At 41.3% G+C, this 25580-nt stretch overlaps 1 protein-coding gene and 1 long non-coding RNA gene across 11 annotated transcripts in view; one reads left to right on the top strand and one right to left on the bottom strand.

Annotated features, from left to right (window-relative positions):
* The window catches only part of LOC111090282, a 119395-nt gene that overhangs the window by 31111 nt on the left and 62704 nt on the right, over window positions 1-25580 (top strand). For all 10 annotated transcript variants that reach the window (XR_005371433.1, XR_005371432.1, XR_005371430.1 and 7 more), the window contains one exon: window positions 17250-17359. The gene's annotated coding sequence lies outside the window, so the exon portion shown is untranslated. The remainder of the gene's footprint in view (window positions 1-17249; window positions 17360-25580) is intronic.
* The window catches only part of LOC119869579, a 31571-nt gene continuing 16035 nt past the window's right edge, over window positions 10045-25580 (bottom strand). Inside the window, exon 3 of the long non-coding RNA XR_005371443.1 lies at window positions 10045-10269. This is a non-coding gene — a long non-coding RNA (uncharacterized LOC119869579). The remainder of the gene's footprint in view (window positions 10270-25580) is intronic.

The raw sequence follows: 25580 nt of genomic DNA, 5'->3' as shown, positions 1-25580 counted from the left end.
CCAATTGTCTTAATGTTACTGCCTTGCTAGAAGGAAAAACAATCTTTAACTTGACAATGACAAGGCCCTCAGTACTTTATAGGTCCTCCTTAGCATATGAAAATTCTTTTGAAATCTCTCTTTTCCCTACCACACCCAACTCCCAGGTATATAATCAGCGACTCCTCACAAGCCCCGGGGCAGCACCTCTTCTTGCCCACGGGTCCTGTCCCTTGTGGTTTAATAAAACCACCATTTTGCACCAAAACTGTCTCAAGAATTCTTTCTTGGTCATCGGCTCCAGACCTCACCTATATTCCAAAACTTCATCAACCTAGACCCAGTGGATTCTTGGGGATGAGTTTGGCAAATGAGTCTTTGAAATTAGATGATAGGATTGTCCATGAGGTGATGATGATGAAGTCTCATTAATAACTATTTTCTCAAGAACATGTTTGGCTTCTTTTGTATCAGCATATTACAGAGGCCATTTCTTTCATCTAGTTTATAACCTTAAAAAAATTATGATGTGGACATTTCTTTAAATTCCATAATCCATCATCAACAATAGCACTATGTAGTAACTCCCACTTTTAAATTGAATTTTAGTGCTCCCCATTAACAGTTCACTAGAGAGAAATGACAAATAATTTCATGGCTCAAGAGCAGCAGACAGATGAGTTCAGCAAAAACGAGGTCTGGAATCATTGCAGGGGGTGAACAAAATGTGTAGCGTTCAAATTAAGGGAGTTTGCTTTCTATCTTTCTAATTGCATAATGTAGCATTGCTAAGGGTCATTAGCCCATTGCTTTTTAGATGAACAACCCAACAGGATTTGCCTTTGTTTCTGGTTGCCCCATGTTTGCTTTACAGCAGTGGGTATAGGAATCGTTCAAGTTTAAACACTCTGCTTCAGGGTATGAACCAGTTTCTCACTCTTCTTTAAAAGGAAGATGTCCCAGGGTACCTAATTTTTCCCTCCTTTGAGATTTTTCTTGCTTTTTAAACTCTTCCAGAAGAATAGCACCTTAGCCTCAGTTTATTGGAAAGATTTGTAAATGCATCTGGGATTTGGCTTCCTCACACAGTGTCTTTTTCTAATGCATGGAACATCCCCCTAGGACATTGGGTGCACTCAGCACAGCTGCCTCTGCATTAGCCACAGAGGAAGGGAGGGGCAGGATGGTTATCTTATGTAACCTCTACCCTAGGGCCTCTGTAGAAAGAAGAAACTGGTAACATTAGGGGAATTTATCCTCATTCTGTAGGAGCAATCCCCCACCCAAGCTATGGGGACATCTAGTGCATAGCTTACTATTTCTCTGGCCACTGTGGGGGCTAAGAGCAGGGTGGCCCGAAATGTGCCACTTTGGCATCCTGATTGCTTCCAATAAAAGTTGTACAAGAGACAGTCTGTGCAAGGACATTCAGACCCTCCTCTGTCTCCTGAAAGCAATAAATATGTCTCCCATGGGAAAGGTACCCTCCTTGCACCAGGAGGTAGAGATATACTTATCACAAGACATGGGAAATGTACAGCCAAGAAGGCTGTATAAACAAGGCTTGTTACATTTTACAAATTGCCTATCCCAGCCCAAATTCTGTTTAGAATTTCTCACAAATTGAAACCCCCCAAATTAAGTTTTCTTTGTCCTGTCGATCCGTCACAAATTTATTGTCTCTGGAAAGTATAAAAACTGCCTGCCTTGGTCCTTTCTTTAGGTCTCAATTTCATTATTGGGCCTCGGTGCACATGGAATACAACTTTGTTTTTTCTCCTGTTGATCTGTCTCATGCAAATGTAATTCTTAGTCCAGCTGGAAGACCTTGAGGGTAGAGGAAGAATTTTTCCTTCTTTACACCACTGTGTCGGAAAAGGAAGTTTAATTAAACAGGAAAAGCAAATGACATAATTTGTTTAGCACTAGGAAGTTAAGAAACTGAAATTCCTGCCGTCCCTGTGAGGCTCATAAGAACCTATTCTCTGCATCGCTTCCAGTCACTGGAGAGAGCTATGATTTCACCCGAGTCCACAGAGGTCTGTGGCACTGCCATTTCACTGTCCTCTACCAGAAAATCATGTCACCCACCCACTCCAGAATACCCTAGACATTAACCATCTTTCTCTGCTGCTATACTTTACCCTGAGAAGGAGAGCTCAGCCCTCTGACTGCTGGCATGTGGTAACCCAAGGAGAAAAATTCAGAGGATCCAGGGAAAAAAGTCTTCATTTGCCCTTCCAGAGCAGTTAGGCATACTTTATTTTATTATTTTTTTAATATTTTATTTATTTTTTCATGAGAGACACAGAGAGAGAGAGGCAGAGACACAGGCAGAGGGAGAAGCAGGCTCCATGCAGGGAGCCTGATGTGGGATTTGATCCCAGGACTCCAGAATCACACCCTGGGCAGAAGGCAGGTTCCAAACCTCTGAGCCACCCAGGGATCCCAGTTAGGTATACTTTAAAATCATCTGTTCCTCCCAGGGAATCTACCCTTACTCACTCTGGAAAGCTATGAGGCTGGCAAGTCCGAGATCAGGGTACCAGTGTGGTTGATTTCTGGTAAGGGCCCTCTCCTGATTTGTAGACAGATATCATCTTGCAGTGTCATTTCATGGTGGAGGCTCCAATCTCATGACCTAATTATCTATGGAAGGCCCTATCTCCAAATAACATCTCATTGGGGATTAAGATTTCAATACAGGAATTTGGGAAAACACCAGCATGCTAAAACAGTAACTTAAAACCATAGTGAGATACCACTTCACACTCACTAGGATGGTTATAATAAAATTAAAAAAGAAAATAACAACTGTTGAAAAGGATGTGGAAAAAAATGGGAACCCTTTACACTGCTGGTAGGAATGGAAAATGTTTCAGCTTCTGTGGAAAACAATATGGAGGGTCCTCAAAAAGTGAAACACAGAATTACCACTTGACCCAGCAATTCCACTTATCGGTATATATCCTAAAAGAATTAAAAAGAGGTACTTAAGCAGATATTCATACATGGAATTTCATAGTAGCCTAACTCACAATAGCCAAAATGTGGAAATAATCCAAAGGTCCACAAAATGAGTGAGGTAAGCAAAATGTGGTTTATACACACAATGGAATAATACTCATTCATAAAAAGGAATGAGGTTCTGATAAATGCTGCAACATGAATGAGCTTTGAGAACATTATGTTAAATGAAAGAAGACACATACTGCATGATTCCATTTATATGAAATGTCCAGAATAGGTAAATCTATAGAGACAGAATGCTGAGTGCTGTTTGCTGGGTGCTGTGGGGAAGGAGGAATAAGAAGTGACTGCTTAATGGATATGGGAGATTCTTTGAAGATGATGAAAATATTTTTCAACTGGATAGAGACAGTGGTTGTACAGCAGTAAGATTGCATTAAATATCACTGAATTGTAAATTTTTAAATGGAAATTATATGTTATGGAAATATGCACCAAGGAAAGAGGAAAAATTAAAATAAAACAGAAGCACTTATTTGGAGTCTTAGAATTGCAATTAGGGGAGCACAGATTTTGGTAGCAACCAAATAATCTCCGGTAAGGAGCATAAAGGGTTTTTAAAGACAGAAAGGGAATGCCTGTACCCTTGCTTACAAAGAATTTTGATTGGTGTGTTGGAGGCAGAAAACTAATCTTGGCTAAACATAATTGGTTGCTAGGACTGTCACTAAGCAAAAGTCTGTTACCTGTTACTTAGCAAGACGCAGTTGTTTCTGCAGAGTCCTTGGGATATTTGCCATTTGGACCAGTTCAAAAGTTCATGGTTCCCCCCTGCTGCCCACTCCCCCGTGAAGACATACATAAGACCCACCTTTTTTGGTGGTCTTTTGGCTCCATTTAAAAACCTACTCACATAAATGAGTCCATTTAATTTCACCTTTCACAAAATTTCACCTCAAAACAAAACAACAACAAAGCTCTGTGTATACTCACAAACTCATGTGAACTTCTATTCTGATGATATGTGACCAGAGTTCCCAACACTTACATTTCCCATTCCCTTCTTTTCCTGTGTGTTATTGACAATGTCTATGTCCCCCAACATTCATGTTGACATCCTAACCTTAAATGTGATGGTATTAGGAGGTGGAAGCTTTGGGAAGTAATCAAGTCAGGAAGTCAAAGCCCTCATAAGTGGGATTAGTGCTCTAATAAAAAAAGGACCCCAGCAATTAGTAAAAAATGGGAAGAGGATCTGAATCGACCTTTTTCCAAAGAAGACATACAGATGAACTACAGACACATGAAAAGATGCTCAACATCACTAATCGTTAGAGAAATGCTAATCAAAACTACAATGAGATGTCACCTCACACTTGTTAGAAAGGCTATTATCAAAAAGACAAGAAATAACAAGTGTTGGTGATGATTTGGAGAAAAAAGAACCCTTGTGCTGGTGGGAATGTTGGTAAGAATATAAATTGGAGTAGCCACTATGAAAAACAATATGGAATCCTCCTCCCCTCCCCCGCTTGCCAAAACAAACAAAAATAAATAAATAAAAATAGAACTATCATACAATTCAGCATATCATACAATTCAGCAATTCTACTTCTGGATATTTATCCAAAAAAAATGAAAAAGCTAACTTGTAAAGATGTATGTATCCCTATATTCACTGCAGTATTATTTACAATAGCCAAGATATGGAAACAACCTAAGAATCCATAAATGGCTGAAGATACACACACACACACACACACACACACACATTGGAATATTATTTGGCACTCAAAAGAATGAAATCTTGTCATTTGTGACAACATGGATGAATCTTGAGGGCATTATGCATGTGAAATAAGTCAGACACAGAAAGACAAATACCACATGATTTCATTTATATATGGAATCTAGAAAACAAACCCACACTCATGGATACAGATTGGTGGTTGCCAGAGGGAGGATGACTGGGAGGTGAAGGGTGAATGAAATGGGTGAAGGGGATCAAAAGGCACAAACTACCAGCTATAAAATAAATAAATAACAGGCATATAATGTACAGCATGTTGACTACAGTTGATAACACTGTTGCGTATTTGAAAGTTGCTAAGACTGAACCTTAAAAGTCTCATGATGAGAAAAAAAACTGTATCTATGTATGGTGATAGAGGGTAACCAGACTTATTGTGATCATTTTGCAATATATGTTGTGAAAATTGATAAAAGGAAACTTCATTTAGAATGGAATTGGGAAGCCAGCAGGGGGAGCTTCCATGCCCTATCACTGTTCTTCAATTGCAAATCCAATGGGAAAAGAGGGACTTGCAGGTGGATGCTACTTTACTATCCCAGCAGGAGGGAGAAAAAGGTTTCTTCCTCCCCTAGCAATAGCCCAGCCAATGAGAGACAGTCATAACTCAGCCAAGGAGAAGCCACTGTATTTTGAACTCCCAGTTTACTCCAATGGGCTTTTTATTTAAAACAGCCCTCTCAACTTCCCCCTTCTCTCTTTTTTTTTTTTTTTAAATAAAAATTTTATGTATTCATGACAGACACACACAGAAAGAGAGAGAGAGAGAGGCAGAGACACAGGCAGAGGGAGAAGCAGGCTCCATGCAGGGAGCCCGATGTGGGACTCAATCACGGGTCTCCAGGATCATGCCCTAGACCGAAGGCAAAGGCGGCGCTAAACCGCTGGGCCACTGGGGCTGCCCCTCCCCTCTTTTCTCTATAAAAGAGGTATCTTCCTTTGTTCTGTGGCTTTGCCTATGGTTTTGCTGTAGATTTCTTGTTCTGGATTGCAATTCTTTGCTATTCCGGAATAAACACATCTTTTACTGGTAAAATAACTGGCAGTTTTCTTCTTAAGATTAACGATATAAATATCAAATCATTATGCTGTATACTTGACAAATAATGCTATATGTCAATCATACCTCAATCAAAACACAAGAAACCCCAGAGAGCTCTCTCAGCCTCTCTGGCACTCTCCATCATGTGAGGATATAAGGGGAAACAACATCCCAGCAGAGAGTTCTCACCAGAACCCAATATGCTGGCACCCTGATCTTGGATTTGCAGTCTCTGGAACTGTGAGAAATATACTTCTGTTGTGGATAAGCCTCTGAGTTGATGGTATTCTGTTATAGCAGCCAGAAGGGACTAAGACATCCTGCCACCTCACCACCAGCCCCAGTCCTTAGGGGGGAAGGCATCAAGGCATCCACCCATTGTTATGATCTTTACCTGTCGCCGACACAGTCTACCTGGTGGGCACCCTCCCGGCAGGACAGTTCAACAGTTCCATTGATTGCCAAAGATGTGCACACTGATAAGTAGCCAAAAATAACCAGGGCAGGTGGAATGTTTCTAAATAGAAATGTGATACACTTGCAAGTGGGCATGAAGCAGAATGTGGCAGAGCCCCAGAAAGACAACAGATGGGTGGTTTAGACACAGCTGCTGTCACCGGGAGGGGGCATACTCACTGATTACCATAGAGATAAGGGGCATTGAGGATTTATTTGGGGAGAATGTTTCAGGGCATGAAGAATATAAATAGTCACTTCCCACCTAAAACTCAATAAAGGGATTAAAACATCAGATTCAGGGCGATGGAATTAGAATTACAAGCTGCTAAAACGCATAGCCTTAAGGTTAGGGATATTGGAGCAGAGAATGCAGAGTATCCCATGGCGGTGAGCGCAGCCCGAAGGTAGTGATGGATCCCACTATAGAACCTGAAAGGACTTAAACAAGTTTACATGCTAGAGCTCTTATTGCATTTTTTTCTAAAGCTGTGGAGCAGAGAACATCAACTTAGTCACTTTCAAGCAATTTTCATCTTGTCAGGTTCATCCTTCTCTCTAGACTTTCAGGGGGACTTCTGTGGCATTATGTGTGTGAAGGGTGCATGCACGGAGCCATGTCCATACCTAGCTTCCATCCTTGTCTACTGAGATGCAACTCAATGCACCTGATCCTTGGTCATCTGCAAATTTTATTCAGGCTGCTAGCACCTCCATGGATTCTATAATTTACTTAAAATTACATCAGCCTCAACAGTGTGATATTATTTGTGCTTAGTTAAAATGACATTTTAGAACAGTCAGCTGCTGTGTTCTGGAGCTCACACCCCTGGCATTGTAGGCTGGCACAGTTTAGGGTGGTTACTAGCTTCTGATTTTATTTAAACTGAACAGATTAACTTTATGTCAGGTACTAGGAAAAATGCTTTGAAAATACTGAGTCATATTAATGCGCGAATAATACTACATAAAGTTTATCTCTGTCATCAATATTAGAGGCTTTAGGAATTAGAACAATGGATTCTCATAGATTAGTGACATTCAATAGGTACAGTTTAGCTAGAATATCGCAGAGACACCCCCTTACTTTTGCTTGAACACCTAACTAGCTGTGCAACCTTTTCTCTAAGGGAGAGCAAGTGCTTGAGGCTTGATCTCTCTATGGTCCTGTGACTGGCTTTAGGATAGGAGGTTTTGGTTATGTAATACAGAGCAGTCCTATGATAACAGAATCCTGTCAAGAGACAGGATTTAATACAGATATGGTTTCATGAGCTTTAAGGACAGAAAGCTAGAATTCATCCCATTGTTTTATGCCTACTTGCTAACAATAAGTGTTTATTTAGTAAATGTCCAAATGTGAGGAAGAACTTAGTCTAAGACTTTCTTTCACTATAATCCCACAGCATGATTGTGAAGTGATAGCTAGCCCTCATCCATCTTATACTCTTTGGTGGCTACCGTTATCTCCCAGAAATAACCCAAACTGGCCTAAAGAGAATCGGGATCTGACCAGTATCAAGAGTAGTCCTCACGCCATCTGTAGCTATATACTCTTACCACAACCATGAAATTGCCAGAGGCCCTCTGCTTCTCAGGATTGTTAACATTGCCTGTCTCAGTATATGGGAAATGATTCCACTGATTCCACTGTTCACTATAGGCACATGGGACCAACTCTGTAGAACCTTTCTTATTCTTCCTTGCTATAGTAGCAGGAGGAGTGCCATAATCGTGGTTGTTCTTGGGATCCAGAGAGAACAACCATTTCTCCTCTGACAGCTTGTACTCTGTGATGACCTAAGCAACATCTGTGAAGCTCCTAATCCCCCCACCCCATGCTACATGTGGTAGCCAGTGTCTCAGGCAGTCTGATAACCTGTGCCTTTTGGTAGTCACATCCCCCCATAGCCCCCTTCCAGATGGCTCCAAGGTTGGTCTGTGAAACCAATAAAATACCACAACAGCAACAACAAAATGGTATGTCCCTTCTAAGACTAGGTAATAAAGGATACAATGGCTTCCATTCTGCTTGATATCTCTCACTTCTATGGTTGGACCAGACAACCCACCGAGAGGAAAATAAATTGCTAGTCATGCAAATGCAGGATGGTCAGGACCCCGGAAAAGAGCTGTATGGCTGCATAAAAAAAGTTTCCCAGGGAGCCTGCTGGTAAGGGAACATCATGAGGATCAGGCATGTACCTAAAGGGAACTAGATAATTTGGGTGTCTGACTGCCATTTTCCTTCACCAGGAAAAGAGATGGATGTTGTCATTATGTGAGTGGCAATGATTCAGCAATTTCATATATTCACAAACCCACCAATTCTAGCACTGGACACAAATAGACTAAAGGTTTCAGATGTGTGAGAAGGTCAGGCAGTAGTATAAGGGTCTTGGGATCAGGGACAAATACTGTTTTGTGATGGGGAGAGCTCTTGCCCTTATAGGTTCTGTATCTGGATCTGATCACTTACTGTGACTTTGGGAAAGTCACATAGTCTCTTTAAATTTTAGCTTTATCATCTGTAAAATAGATACAATAATCCATGCTCTACAGACTTCATAGAGTTTCGGAGAGAATGAAATGAGTAAAATGTAGGAAAGTGTTTAGTAAACTATGAAATAGTATATAAATATAAAGAATTATTATTATTTACCCACACCAATTTAAAAAATGTAAATTTATAAATTAGAAAGTCATTACGTGCTGAAAATATTGTTCCAAACCTAATTAAATTAGAACAATGGTTCATTTGTCAATTTATATGCTAAGTATCCAAATAGCAACGCTATGGAATGTAACTAATGAACAGGAATAGACCAAAATAATGAGTTTGTTATATAGCTAAAGTCACCACCTATATTTTAGCCAAGTCTTAAAAACAGGCTTACTCAGAATCCATTTTTTGAAAGACTGGAAATCAGTGAGTTATTAACACCTGGGTTGCTTAGGCCCCCTATAAACAGTGTTAAAATGTATACAACATTTTATTTGCACTGCACTTTTTCAGTTTTCACAATGTTTTCACAATGATTATCAGAAAATACTTTGAAGCTAACAAGAACACTTCTCATCATCAATGTATATGTAAGAGAAGAAATTGAGCTTCAGAAAGTATGAATATCATTTGTAGGTCATACAACGGTTGTGTAACTGGTTCAGCTGAAATTCACTCGCAGGTTTTCACTTCAAGTTCCATATACTTTCTATTATAGCACAGATATTGTGAAGTATATGGATGGGTGATCTCGATTGTTCAGCCTGTCAGGCAGACACACATGATCATCCCCACTCTCGCCAAATCAGCTTAAATCTCCACTTCATTTTGGCCCAGGTGGAAAGATTCACTAAGTTCCCTTTGACTAAGTCCGAGCTGGGAAACTTTTGCAAACCATACTAGTTTTGTTTTTGTTTTTTAAAAATATGAAACTTTCTAGTGTCCTCAGTCTTTATACATTCTAGTATTCTGTGGGGCTTTGTGTGTAAATGAGTTTAGCCCCAGGAGCTTTGAGGAGCAGGGGTCCCTGGTTTGTCCTAGAAAGAGAATTGGAGATGATAGATGTGATTCTGGATACCTACCACACGAGCGGAGCCAAGAGGGTAGCCAGGAAGGCTAATTCCTGGCATCTACTTCCTTGGTGGACTCATGAATAGAAGACAGAAGCTGGAATTTCCTTTACTTTCTTTTTCCTTTTTTATTGTTATTTTTAATGATGTGGTGTATTTTTAATACATGTTTTTCTGATAGCGTCTCCTTCTTCCCCTTTTCCCCCAGAAGTAGAGATTCACAATTCTTGAGAGGGGGTGGGAGTTTTTGTTTCTAGTGGGGTATTCTCTCCAATGATTTGATAGGTTGTCACCTGAATGAGTTGTCTGGAGGGCTGTGGTGTGGAGAGGTGTACTGAAGTCCTGCACTCACTTCTCTGGGGCTCTTCCATCCCTTGACTGTGAGTATAATCAGGAGAAAGCCACTTGGGCTCCTTCCTCTCCCGTTTCTTTTCTGTTGCTATTTAAAATACAAAAGAAATACAGCTTCAATGATTCTATTTACTCCACTCAATAGAGATAAAGCCCATGGGTGGCAGATTTCTTCAGGGAATATAATCGACAGAGAGTAGAAGGTGCTGCTGGAAGCATTTATTTCTGGCAGACAATTCTTCATTTGATGGGAATGGGAAGAAATGGAAATAAGTGAACATATTCACATGAGACCTTTAAAACAAAATAAAGGCTTCTGAAAGAGCAGGTATTCATTCTGTGGGACAGAAAGGGGGTTGGAGAGATATTGGATAAACATATGCACACACACCTGTATGACACCGGCAGTCCTAAACTTAAAAATGAACTCAGAGACAGCAGCTGTTTATAAAGCAGTTGTTGGGAGCACCTTCTGAGAGAAACAATGCTCCACAGCATGGAGCTGGCTTGCACAAGTCGTAAGCTCACATGTTCTTGAGCACTAATGTAGTGATATGTTAGTATCCCTAGGGGGAAAGTGCCTTCAGCTTTTCTAAATCAGGAAATTCTTGCTTTTTTCCTTAGAAAAGCAAGGATTAATTACATGTAAACCACAGGGTTTAAATAAAATGGTAAATGTTGAAAGGATTCTAATCATGAGGAATTTTAAGTACAATTAGTACTTAACAAATGTTGTCTTTAAATTTAATTTATTCCAATAAATTCTCATTGACCACACGTTATTATAAATTAGCCACAGTCTATCTGCCCCAGTCTGTGATTCCCAGCTGAGACTTGAGTGGAGGTTGGCTTCAGGTGGATGCCAGAAAGAGGTGTAAGAGTAGGGCTTTATATAGATGTGGATGTTATGTCAATAGTTCAGAGGGACTTTTTGTCTCTTTTTAGAATTTTTCCTGTCTAATATGTTAATCCTCAAGATGATCGCTCAACAACAGCAGGCTCCCTTGAACAAGGAGGTGCCTTTTCATGTTGCCCTATGCTCTTCTTCTGGGTTCAGAGCCATCCTGCACTTGTATTTTAGGCAGTTTATTTTCCTCTAGGTGGGCTGTATGGCTCAGCCATAGAAATGTAGTCTCCACGTTGGTGGTCTGCTTAGTCATCTGAAACATATCCATCCTCTACATGATTTAGTTGTTCCAACCCCACTGTGAGGCTTCTTCATTGTTCTGAGATGAAGCCAGCAGCTACACTGTGTTCCCTATCCTTCCTCTGAAGCCAGTTTCAGATGCCTGCCTCTTCTGTTTCAGGGCTGGGGACCCCCACCCACGAAAGATTCAGTGGAAATGACAGGCATATCTCTCACTTCATGCTCGTAGCCTGAGGAGCTTTCCTAATTTCAGCTCACTCACAGATTAGTCTACCCATGGTCCAAGAAACGATCAATCCAGCCTGATCCAGTCCCCAGTTCCTTTTGAGGATTGTTTTATGCATTTACTCACCTATCCCAGAGCATTTAAAATAGTTTCATTTTGAGTTAATGAACATAATTTTAAGCAAGGGGAAAAGAGGTAATTTCCTCAAAGAAGATTGCCTCCATGATATTCTGGTAAGAAACAGGCCCATCACTAAATTGCTGCTCTGTGGCCAACCAGGCCTCAGCATGAGAGGAAAGTGCTCAGTTGGGTTTGCAAGACAGAACCTCTGTGTGTGTTTGACCCCACTATCTGCAACAAGTCAGGTTGTGACTCGAGCTAAGTATCTTTCTCCTCTCCAATCTGTCAAAACGCCTTCACAATCTCAGAGTGATAAGTGAAAGTAAATGAGAATGTGCTTTAAAAATTTAGAACTGAGATATAAATATCAAGTGTTGTTGTTTATGCTTATATCTAGTCCAATATTACAGCTTCAATGAAATCTACTGATATATTTTTCCATCCACAGCCACATTCCTTTTTCTCATCATTTTATGTATGTGGCTGTGTGTCTAAATGCAGACATAAACATATTCATAAAGAAAGATGGCTGTGACTGTGGATATAAATGTGCTTTTAGCTTTTTTATCTCACTGGTGCAGATGACTATGTGTCTTAAACCCCTCAAGTGAGCTATGTTTTGCCTTAAAAAGCTGGTGCTCCAAAAATAAGGCTTGGGCTGAGTCATCAAGCCCAGAACTAGGGAGGGGATGTGATGGAGGAGAAGGTAGGGAGGCTTTTTCAGTGAGGATGCCCTTAACAAACTGGGAGGACTTTGTCCCAAAGATTGGCAACCTAGGGCCCATAGGCTAAATTTGACCCTCTACGAGTTCTGTATATAAAGTGTAAGTGAAACACAGCCACCTCCATTCATTGAGTATCGTCCATTGCTGTGTTTGTGCTATAACAGCAGAGTTGAATACTTGCAATAGAGACTGTTTTTGGCTTAAAAACCTAAAATATTTGCTATCTGGACTTTTGAATAGTTTGCTGACCCTTGCTTTTTCCCAATACCTGCAAACATGTCATATTTTCCACATTCTATACTTTGATTCATTTTAGCAACATAATACCCCAACGAGGTAGTTATGATTTGTGTCTTTATGTAATATTTGCTGATGAGGAAAACGAAGCTCAGAGAGTTTGTATGATTTACCCCAATTCTATCATCTAGAATGAGCCAGGAGGGACCAGGCCTAAGATTTCTCAATCCTCTGTGCACGCCTATGCCACATCAGCTTCTGAATGGGAGCCTCTCTATTACATATGCTTGGGGGTGAATACTCTCCCTATCTTAGTATCATCTAGCTATCATCCATCATCTTAGCTTTCTTGAGTTAGGTAGAGATGAAGAAATGAAATTCAAGTTACTAGACTTGTTCTTTTGTAGACTAGAGTGTAAAGGACACTGGTTTGGGACCCTAAATTCTCATTCAACTCCTAACTAACTGAGTGGCTGTGGGTAAGTCACTTGGTTCTCTTGGGTCTGAGTTCTCTATCTACCATACAAGTGGGTAAGTTAAAAAAAGATCTCTAAATCCCTGACAACTTGAACTTTCTACAAAGTGCCCCGGTCAACCTCACTCACTAATACCACATTACAGCAGTTCTTGACACAGTTTCTTGTAGCATCAACAATCCGAGGTTCCTACACAGTAGCAGGTAAGTAGTGCAGGTGCTGGGGAAATAGCAGGCTTCAGTAGGGGATGGTGGTCCTAAGATCTTCTGTTGCTAGCTCTATCTCTTTGCCCTTCCATGGGTCCCCGTACTACAACTACAGCTTGTCCCTTACGTTTCCCAGAAAATTGCAACTCTGCAAAGAGTCTGGTGAGGGGGCTGGTGTCCATAAAAAAGGGACAAAGAGAACAGTCACTTATTTTGTTACCAAAGAGTCTTTCTCTTTTTTTTTTTCCTTTTAATGGAATGTTCTATTTTTAAGTCCCCGTCAGCCTGCAAGTGCATGTGCAGCAATTGCCCTGAACACATTTGAATAATGTCTCCGCATCCTTCTGTGATGTGGTGCAGAACGACAACTTTGTACTTTGCATTTTTATTGTGATGAAGATATTTTATGACAGTATTTGAATCCCGACAAAAACAAATTCCCCAAAACAAGGCATTTCTAGACCACTTACACAGAAGGAAGGTGGCCCAGACCAGTCCCCTCTTGGGAAGTTTGGATTGGGATAGGGCTGGCCCCTCATGGCAGGGGGGAGCCCTGAGAAATCTGTAGAAGTTGGGATCCCTGGGTGGCTCAGTGGTTTAGCACCTGCCTTCAGCCCAGAGAGTGATCCTGGAATCCTGGGATCCAGTCCCACATTGGGCTCCCTGCATGGAACCTGCTTCTCCATCTGCCTGTGTCTCTGCCACTCTCTCTCTCTGGGTCTCTCATGAATAAATAAATAAAATTTTAAAAAAAGAAGTTAGTGAGCACTCCATTTGGAGCCTCCAGTGGCCCCACTCAGCTCCCTGCTTGCCTTGGGTCAATCCCAGGGCAACACCAGAAATTCCAAAGTCAGCTTCAGTGCCAGGCAATCTTTGTTTCTCTCCACTTTTTCTTTTCTTTTCCTTACTGTGGTTGAATTTGCCATTTAGTGGGTATCAGGTAGGTTCCAGCCAATAGAAATGTTTTAGTATGGGGAAAAAGAAGAGATCGGAAGAGCTAAAAATTCCAAGAGGGCACTGTGAGATAACTCAGAGTTGGCAATGTCAGGGCACTTCTATCACCCCTAGAGCTGCAGAAACAGGAGATGCCATCACCAGGGCTTAGGAGCTAGAGCTATCCAGAGAAACTACACCCACATCAGGGGCCACTTGTAGGAGTGGGGCCACAGAGGGATTGTTTGAGGGGAGCTAATACCATGGGGGAGACATAATCACTTCTAGAGATGAAGGCAAAGCAGAGGGAGTGAGGGAGAGAATTCCCTGGCCTGTCCCTCCCTTCTACCCTCCAGCCTCCTGCCAGTGACTCCCATTAGTGGACTCAACAAATTAGCAAGGGAGCCTCGGAAACGTAGTTTTCATGGGTCAGCTTCTTATAACACAGGTCATGGTAGGAAAGGGGTGGGAGGATTAATTTGAGAGAAAGAAAGAAAGAAAGAAAGAAAGAAAGAAAGAAAGAAAGAAAGAAAGAAAGAAAGAAAGAAAGGAAGGAAGAAAGACTTTGGATATTGTTTACTCTGTCAATTCTATTACCCTTAACATAGTCTCAGTTGTCGTGGGAAGATTCCCCTCTGCACATAGGACACGCCTATGACCAGAGGTGACAGACACAGCCAGGGAAGACTGACATAAGTGCAGACCTGGGCCTAGGCAATGGGGGAGTGCAGTGGAGAGCCAGGGGTCACATGGACCTGTGCTGGGGTTTGGGAGTACAAACTAATGGTATTGGTTAAAAAGAGATAGCAGCAGAAAAAATTATAAAAGATTTGTATGATCAGACATTATGATCACATTGTGCTTCCTGGTGGCCCACTCATGTTTGGGTTTGATTCCAGCTAGCAGCTAGTACTTTAAGGAGCAGGGTTCCTGAGGGAGGAATCGACCTGCTGTGAGCCCAGAATTTAGGCCTCCATCAAACACTGCAGCGCTTAAACCTTGGTCCCAGTCCAAGCAGTGTCAACAGAAGCCTGGTCTTTTACGCTGAACCAACACATTCGCGCACAATGCCCTCCAGGCTTCTAGAAGTCAGTTTCAAATATCAAACAACTGTCCAAGTTGCCTATCCAGTTTGCACCTAACCTATGTTTTTTGGTCTTAATTTTCTGATTTCAAAGATCTGACTTTTTTTTTAAAATATTTATTTATTTGATAGAGAGACAGAGGGCAGGCCGGCAGAGAAGGAGAGGGAGAGAAAATCTTAAGCAGACCCTGCACTAAGTGCAGAGGCTGACATGGAGCTCGATACTGCAGGGCTCAATCTCATGACCCTGAGGCCACCACCTGAGCTCAAAGCAAGAGTCAGATGTTTAACTGACTGCTCCACTCAAGTGCTCGTCAAAGATTTGACTTTTATATCTACCTCTGGCTCCTTCAGGACTGTTTTTCTCTGCTGCTTCTGACCCAGTCCACTCTTACCTACTGGTATGTCCTATTGTCTTAGGAAGAACTCTCTGCTCTGGCTCCTTGGCTTACAGAATGCTTGCCCTGCCCCTGTTCTAATGCCCATCCTCTGCCAGCCATGACCAGCCCTCACCCTGCATGAGGGTGCATTCTGAAAAGCAAAGGAGTGATGTGTCAGGCAGGGAGAGGATAGAGTTTCTGTTGAATAGGCTGGAAAAACACAGGAGGGTAGAAGGAAGGGAGAAGCCGGGGAATTTCTCTTGCTCTCTCTTTGCTTTGGGCTTGTGTTGGTGTCAGGGGGGACTGAAGTCCCTAATGTACTCATCCTGGTCAGTCAGGGACACATGACTATCAAAGCTCAACAAATTATCCTTTTCCCCATTTATCACAGGTTCCCTCACCAGTTAGCAATATGTGTGCCTTTTCATCTATCCCAGAAATTCAAGGAAATCTGTCACATCTTTCCTTTCCAAAATGGCAACCACTTCCTCTGTTTTCAAGAGTTTGTTTGTTAAGAGACATTAAGTCAAACCTTCTGTATTTAAATACTAGTTCCACCGTTGACTACCCCTGCAACTTCAGAGAATAATTTAACTTCTCTAAGACTCAAATTCCACATCAGTAAAAGAGATATGGTCTCCCTGATAGGGTTGTTTTAAAACATTTAAATTGAGTAATTCCATAAAGAACTTAATGCAGTAAATGTTGGTTGACATAATCATTACCATCATCATCATCATCATCATCATCATCATTATCCAAGACTGAGCAGTAAAAATGGTCTTCCTGGCTCTCTACTCCCTTGACACTTCCCACAATAACATTATCAGCTTGTTTTTAACAGTTTTTACAAATCACTGCCAGACAAAAGATAGCAGGTACCATATATGTCACTAAATTAAAAAAAAACAAATCTTAAAAAGTCTTCATTTTCATTGTCCCTGGTCAGTAATTCCTACATTTTTATTTCTTCTAGGTCTCAATAGACTTGTTGGCTTCCTATTTTCATCTGGAAACATCAAAACTTCCTTTGCTCTTTCTAGTATCTGTTAATTCTTCACTTCATAAGAATCTCACTCTTTGATATCTATGTTTATCTACATTCCAGTTCACATTTTGGTTTCCTTATGTCTCATCTATAGATAACCACTTGCCTCCATAGCCTATCTCATCCTTCTACAAACTCAGCTTCCAAAAGGTTTCAAGGAGAATAAAACTCACCTTCTCAGGAGTTTGAAGCAAAGAAAGAATGTATTATTTATAAAAATATCAAACATAATTAGCCTTTTGAAACTAGGTGTCCCCTGGCTGTCAGCTGAGTCACACTGTGGGTTGGTTTCTAGGCATATGACCTTGTTTTTCCAGCATATTGTTTACCAGATCAGGCCTTGAAAACATGGGCAATGAATTGACCAAATATTTGTTTATATCTGGGCAACATTGCATTCCTTATTGGTAGCAGGATAAGAACCCAGAACCTCAGACTCAGCCCAATGCATTTCTCATCTGATATTTTTTAAATATTTTAAAACAGACTGAAAATGGGCCATAAGGAGAAGAAAGAGAAAGAAAACTGTGAATTGACTGTGACCCAATCTGATCCTGTATAAGAGCTAAGTGGACTGAGCCTGGGGACTCAGTCAGGTAAGACTCCAACTCTTGGTTTCTGCTCAGGTCATGCTCGTGGTGGTAGAATTGAGCCCTGTGACAGGCTCTGCACTCAGCATGGAGTCTGCTTCAGATTCCTTTTCCTTCCTCCTCCCCCTCCCCTCCCTCTCTCTATTTCTCTCTTTTAAATAAATAAATAAAATCTTGAAAAAAGAGAGAACTAAGTGGATATACTACCTAAATTAAAACTGTAGCTCCAATACATATTCATTGCATGATTTTATCTTATTTATTTTATTTTTAAAGATCTTATTTATTTATTTATGAGAGGGAGAAAGAGAAGCAGAGACACAGGCAGAGGGAAAAGGTGGCTCCCTGCAGGGAGCCCAGTGCAGTACTTGATCCCAGGACCCTAGGATCATGCCCCAAGCTGAAGGCAGATGCTCAACCACTGAGCCACCCAGGCATCCCTCATTGCATGATTTTAAACAAGGTACTTAATGGCCTAAGGCCTCAGTTTCCTCATCTGCAAAATAAATGTAATACCTACTTTTTAAGATCTGGGTGTGGTTTAGTTGAATTAATACATGTAAAACACTTCAAACAATTTGTAACTAGCTGAGGAAATAAGTAATCTGACATAGACAATCACAAAATCTCAGTAGCATTCTCATAGGTCTGTGGAGCAACTGGGGCAGCTTGAAACTGCAAGTTACATCGGGGTATTCCATGTTTCTCTCATCCTCCCTGGACCAATGGGCTAGCCAGAAATAGTGTTCCACTGTGGCATGAGAGGGCAAGCCCAAACAAGTAAGCACACTAACCCCTGCTTCTTTCTTTCACCATGATATCCTGTTGGCCAAACTGTTCTTACGGATGAGCCCAAAATCAGGAACCAGGGAAATATATTCTTTTGTTATTGTTATTGGTGGAACTATGAGGTTACATGGTTAAGGATATGGATTTGCATGGAAAGAAGTATGAAGAATTAGAACCAATAATTTAGTCTACTACATTGGCATATAATAAAATGTATTTAATGTTAGCTATTGCCAGTAGTACTATCCCTAGACAATCTTGAAAGAAGATTCCATCTAATACACCCTTTCTCTTCCTGAGTACTGTCTTCATATACTCCCATTACCTGCTTGTCATGAAGTGACCCCTGATGGCTCCATCTTGTTTAGGGCCTCTATGGCAGTGTCCCATACAGGTTCACACTGGCATTACAACTTCTCATACCAACTTTTCCCCCAATAATATTTCATTGGCCTACATCCAGTTTCTTCTCTTCTCCAAGATAGGTGCAAGTCAACTAGGAATAATGAAAAGCTGGTAGCTTGATACATTAATACTGCAAGTGATCTCTTTATTCTAATAGAGATCTTTTGATAAAAGTTTTAATGGCAAAATATTCAGGTAATATGAAAGGCTTGAAGAGGGAGACACTTAGGGATCTGGGAAACATGGGCCAAAAAAATATACTCAAGAAGATATCAGGTTGACTTCAGTGTGTCCATGTCTTATTCTCAGGAACCAGTGAATATGTTACCTTATATGGCAAAAAAAAGACTTTGTAGTTGTGCTTAGGTTAAGGATCTTGAGATGGGGGAGATTAGATTTTCCAGGTGGGTCCAATGTAATCAGAAGGGTCTTTATAGAGGGAGGTTGTAAAATTGGAGTCAGACAGAAGGCAATGTGATGATGGAAGTAGAGGGACAGAGGAGATGAGAAGACAGCACACAATTGGCTTGGAAGATGAAGGATGGTACCACAAGCCAAGGAATGCAGGAAGCTTGTAGAAACTGGAAGAAGTGAGGAAATATATTCTCCCCTAAAGTCAGAAGGAATACTGCTCTGATGACCCTTTTAGAACTTCTGACATTCATAACTATAAGAGAATAAATTTGTGTTGTTTTTAAACAAGTTTGTGGCAATTTTTTACAGCAGCAATGGGATCCCTATCACTTTGGAAAAGTGGAATCAGGCAATAGTGCCTATTCTCATATGATCATAACTAAAACTGGAAAGGGCTTAGAATTTTCTCTCTGCTGGGCCATGAGACTTACACCTCTTCATCATTGACACTGATACAGCACTTTTGATAAGACAGAGTTAGGGGACCAAGCATGTAGCATAGATGTCTAGCAAGCTGGCTTAACACAAACTTTCCTAATGTCTGTCTGTTCCATGTCTCAGCCTATCAACAGTTCTGTTGCCCAGAAGATCTTAGAGGGCCTAAGCTTTGTTTCAAAGACCATGGCCCATGTGATCTGTTTCCTAGTTTCTTCTAAACATAGGCTTTTAGAATCTTCATTCCCAGTATATGGACTGCTCAGGCTGGAATTTACGTGATCACCTAGGCCAGCTTTATGAATAAGCAATATAAGCAAACAATGATTTGTGAAGTGTGAAGTCTATGCTCATCTCTGCTTTCATATAGGACCGATTAATCTGAAGATGATAGAAAATACCAGGTGGCTTGGCTTAAATAAAATAAATTTTATTTCCTCTCTCTTTTATTTATTTTTTTAGAAAGATTTTATTCATTTATTCATGAGACACACAGAGAGAGAGAGAGAGAGAGAAAGAGAGAGAATGAGAGAGGCAGAAACACAGGCAGAGAGAGAAGCTGGCTCCATGCAGGGAGCCTGATGTAGGATTCGATCCCAGGACCCCGGGATCACGACCTGAGCCAAAGGCAGACGCTCAACCACTGAGCCACCCAGGTGCCCCTTTCCTCTCTCTTTTAAAAGAAAAGAGAAACTGATACCAGATAAGGAAGACTAATATGTAGGTGTGGTTAGTAGGGGGACAACTTCCTTCTTTCTGTTCTACCATCTTAGAACATTACTTCATATTCAGGGCTGATTTGTTGGCCAAGCTGATTGGCAAAGCTCCAGCCATGAACTCCATCTTTTTGGCAGAAAGAAGGAAAAAGAGGGAATGCAAAAGAGTGTGCCTCTCAGAAGAATCATTCCCCCTTTTAATTAGCTTCCTTGGAAGATCCTCATGACCACTACTTACATTTCATTAGCCACCCTTAGCTTTAAGGGAATTTGTTAAAAGTAATCTCTCTCTCTCTCTCTCTCTCTCAATGGGGACATTGTCTCAAAGAAAAGCATCCAAATTCTGTTATAAGGAAAGAAGGGGAGAATGAATACTGGTTAGGCAACTGTTTCTGGCATAGTCTACCTGTCACTATCCAATATCCAAGAAGACTATGCATAAAATATGTTCACCGCCTCCTTGAATGAGTCAATTTCAAATTCTTATCAGATTGTTCTATCTAGCTCAAAGTTCATAGTATCTGGACAATGTGAAATTCTTCACCTCAAATCTGAGTGTTTCTTCTTGTGATCCAGTTGCATATAACCCCAAAAGCAAGTTATTTGCTCTACCAACATACCAGGATGAAGAAGAACTGGGGTATTGCCATAAAAACAAACAAATAAGCAAAACCCTTCTATTTGGAAGAGTGGAGATTGAGAAACAATCCATAGCAATTTCAAATCTTTTTGGGTAAAAACAGCAAGGACTCTTAGCTCCTCCAGTGGAAGATTTCAGTGGAATTGTGATGTATTTGTTTATCAGGCAGCCTCAGTTCTGCTCTCTGGAAAGAACTCTCTTCTCTGTCTCTTTTCTTCTGTTGCCTCTGGCCCTGCATTCTAGAAGTCTTATTATTGCTCATCATCCCCTCTGACCACCTTTGAAGTATGTACTGGAGAGTCCACCCTTGGAGGGCTGCACATCTCTCCTAGCCTACTTGCTGCTGGTACAGTTTGGGGAGTGAGAGTTTGCTTTGAAGATAGAAAAATCTCAGGCTGCTGATGGCCTGTTTAGGTTTATTATGATTATTATCTATTTTCTCTAAAGTTGACCAGGCTTTCACTAGTCTTGCTTCTACTCTGTTTTCCACAAAAGAATTGTAGGCTAAAAAGAGCTTTTAAGCAGAAAGGGTATCATCTTTTATTTACTGGCCTCAGTGCTTGGCTATGCCTTGCTTTCTCAAAATAATGGTCACTTCCTGGATTCATCTGAAATAATGAGCTTGGACAGGAATGTAATAACTTTAATCCTATGTTTTCAGCAGGTTTCTAGCTTCCTATGAAAGGATATCAGTCTTATGTGCTGTAAATACAGCAATTTCACAGACACTACTTATAACTGCTTCAGTTTGAGGTACAAATGCATTTCATTTGGCTTTTTCAACCCTGCAAGACCTAAATTATGAGACTCCTATTCTACCCAGCTTGCAGTCTGGGAATATCTCCATCAGTAAACTGGTACCTCTCTCCATCTGTGTTTATAGTGTGGCTAGCTCTACTCTGAGCTTCTTTCTCTCTTGTAGTACTCTATAGAAAGCAGCAGGAAGAGGCTAGAACATATCAACATTTTTAATCTTCCTACCATTTTCCCAACACTTCAACCTTGACCAGCATGTTGTCTGATTCCAAGGTATAGTAGGCAACAGACTGACAAAATGGTTCACCACTGCAGTAACAAGGGCAGGATGGTTTTCAGACTACAATATCAGACTCAATATCTGCCTTCTACCTCCTCCATTCAGCCAGGTTGGTATTTTGGGTTCTGTTGTCTCAAGCATCTTATATCTAGCGACCAAATTCTTTATCACTTAGGATATATGTTTCAGCTGCATGTAAAGAAAACCCACATAGACGAGCTAAATGAGGTAGATGTTCATTTCTCTCTCACATGAAGGTAGTAGATGGTCCGGCATTGGAATACCAGCTCTGGAGATTTCACATGACTAGGTTGCCGGTGCCTTTCTGCTCCATCATTCTCAAGGTTACCTCATTGTTTAAAGTGTTTGCTGACTCCTCAGACATCACTTTCAATGTTCCCAGCAGGATGAAGGAGAAGGGAAGAGAAGGGCTAAACAAAAGTAAAGTCTGCCAGCTGAGTCAGCATGACTGAAAATTCCTCCGTGTTCTTCCCTGTGACCATTACTTACATCGATTTGGCCACATCTAACTACATGGGAGCTGGGGAAAATAGCTTAGTACACAGCCATTCAAAATAAAATTGGGTTTCTGTTAGCAAAAACAAAAAGGATAATGGGCAGTCAACTATCCGTTCTTTCCACATTTTCCAGAAATTCTGTGCTCCTCTGCCTTGTCCTGCTAGGAATCTGGCCAATGCCGCATCCGCATTGTAGCTGATTGCCAGAGACTTAAGCTAAATATTTCCTGGGTTGGGGGAGAACAATGATTGTGAGTCATCTGCACCTCAATGCTAATGCATTTCATGTCATTTCCTGATAGTGGTGTGATGTAAGAGAGGGGCAGGGGTGAAGGGGAGCCTCGGTGAGGGCACACCACCAGAGCAGGGGAAGGGATAGGAAATGGATACCAGGATCCACCTCATCAGTTTCTGTGAGGTGGCCTCATGCCATGACCATGAGCAGATGACCAGCTTCTCTTTCACATCTTTCTACAACAATCAGGGTCACAGTTGAAAAGCATGTTTTCTGCCCTGCCACACGCCCTGAATCACTTCCAGATCACTCATGCTGCACCATCCTGCCTCTAGGAATATGAAGCAGGGCAAGAGGCTTTTGGGCAGGGCTACATGTTAGCTCTTTCTTGGTTTGTCACAGAGAGGTGCTTTGACACAGGAAATATAGTGCCTTTATGGTGAAATGGTCACTGTACTCCGAGAAGGTGTTTTACATTGTGCTGTCATCTCTTAGCTAACAACACACTGGACATGGAATATCTCACTGCCAACAATGAATTTGTTCCCAGCCTGCATGACCAGGTACATGGAAATGGTCAGAGTCTGTGAGCACCTGTTGTTTGGATGTTCTTGTGCACCTTCTGGGACTGGACACTTATTCCCCAGCTGCTGGGAGTGTTAGTGAATGAAAGCTCTCCCTTAGGTCCCTCTCTAGGATTTGTCTTCAGTCAAAGACAGCCACTTGACCCAAGGTCATACTCCTTTCCCATGCGGTGGGAGGTTAAATGAAGGCTGGACTCCCTTACCTCAAAGCAAGACAACTGCAAAGGGCCATCCCAGTTCCAGAGTCTCTCATGAGATGCAGGCAGATCTTTCTCTGTTGCTGGCAAATGATGACCCAGCTTTTCCTGCTACATGGTCCTGCTTTTCTCACTTCTTTTAGGTATTAATTTTGAAAGTACTTCTGTAGTAAAAATTCTGCATACAAATATAAGTCTCAGTCTGTTTTTCAGGAAACCTGACCTGCTAATGCCTGGGAGGTGAGGAGGAAAGGCAGACTTTGCCTTTCTGGGTCATAGTCCACCTGGACCAGTGTCATCCCTTTAATGGCAGTGCCTGGTTGTCTTCACTGATGACCTCCAGATATCATTGTTTCCTTTAATAACCAATAAAGGTCTGTCAAGAATTTATCAAGAACTTGTATGCCCATTACATTTTTTAAAAGATTTATTTATTTTAGAGAGAGAGAAAGAGAGGGAAAGTGAGTGCCTGGGGGGGGGGGGGCGCGTGTCAAGCAGAGGGAAAGGGAGAGGCAGGGAATCTCAAGCAGTCTCCCTGCTGAGCTCAGAGCCGACATGAAGCTCAATTTCATGGTCTTGAGATCATGACCTGAGCTGAAATCAAGAGTCAGATGCTTAAGTGACTGAACCATCCAGGCGCCCCTATGTGCCCATTACATTTTTCACCTCTATCTCCCATTTGGGAAGTTGATTCTGTAATTTTATCTTATAAAATTTATTAAAGAGTTCTCCTTAAAAGAAACCCTTTTCAAACTTTTAGGTATACCCTTGCTTATAATAGGTAACACATAGACATTCTTTCCTAAAATGTACCTCTTTGTTTACACTAAAGTTTATCAATCCTCTAACAGAATATTATGTTGTAGGTATGAGGAGGGAGTGTGAGAGGTCCCCTAGGAGCTTGGAGATAAAAGAAATACAATTAACTTTTAAGGATTCAACTAGTAAAAGCCACACACAGTGTTTAAAAATCTGGATGAGTAAATAAGAGCTTGTCTGTAAATATGTGACTATGGGATTGGCATTGTCCCCCAGTTCCACACAAGGTGACCTGGATCTCAGAGATGCGGTTAGTATTTAGTAAGCAAAGGCCTAATCAATTGTATTGTAATGCATGAACATAAGGGAATAGCCTGGATCACAGAAAGTGTAGCTCAACAGGACAAAACTTGGCAGTGTTTTTCCAGCATTGTCCAAGCTGAGAAGACACTGAATCTGCAAGACAACCTTAATTTAATTACTAGAGAGGTGTTCTGTAGCAAAGGGCAGGAATGATTCATCATACCACGCCATGGCCTGGATAAAATCTCTCAAACTCTCCATATCCCCTTGCTCTGATTCTATGCTTACCACGCAACTTGAAAGTTATTATTTTGACCTCTCTAAGAAGGGACTGTCCTCAGGAGGAGAAATGATAATTCCTTTCATTGGATCAAAATAACTTCCATTGTGTATTAATAAACCTTCAATCTCCTGATGTGTTTTGATTTTAATTCGATTAGCGTGAGTCAGTGTCCCTTCTTCCACCTGATTTCAGGACAATGACAAAGTTAGGATCCCATGGGCACAGTGAATTCATCAAGGTAATGCCACCTCATGAGATGACTTGGAAAATAGCCAGCTAGTCTTCATCTCAAGACCCCTCACCTAGCAAAGTGGACAGAGACCTTTGGAAAGTTTATCTATATCTGTCTGCTTAATAGTTTACATCGAAGAATTGCTGAAATGCTGAACGTCAATAGCAACTTGGGGGATTTTTGGGAGATCTTGCCCTTCCAGATGGCTCATAAAAACAAGAGATAAAATGCCTCCCAGGCTGGAGAGATCCGTAGGACATATATCCTCCTAAGCTCAATGCTTGTTCATTTCCACACTTGATATCATAAATATGTAAAAATATTACTGTGTCTTTGACAAAATACTTTCCTCCAACCACAGATGCTTGGGTAGAGCAGGGAGTGCTTACCAAAAGCTTCGGGAAAGCTTGCATTAATCACAGGGTGGGTGCTTTCTCTACTTGGCCTTTATGCTGGATCTTTAGACCACTGCTGCCCATCAGGCCGCCAAACCAGATTACTTAGAGTCCTGCACTCCTCTTGGCCACATTCCTCTTGGTGTGACTTTAATTCTGGTCACCTGGCCCTGAATTCTAGGCTTCTTATCTCCATTCTGTCTGCCAAATCTTGCTTACCCTGATTCAGTGCCCTTCTGGACCTTCCCTCAGTGCTCTAGTCTCACTTTCCAACATGCTCTATGGG

This window comes from Canis lupus, chromosome 16, assembly GCF_011100685.1.
Source record: "Canis lupus familiaris isolate Mischka breed German Shepherd chromosome 16, alternate assembly UU_Cfam_GSD_1.0, whole genome shotgun sequence".
Taxonomy (NCBI): domain Eukaryota; kingdom Metazoa; phylum Chordata; class Mammalia; order Carnivora; family Canidae; genus Canis; species Canis lupus.
This window is presented reverse-complemented; position numbering and strand designations above follow the sequence as displayed.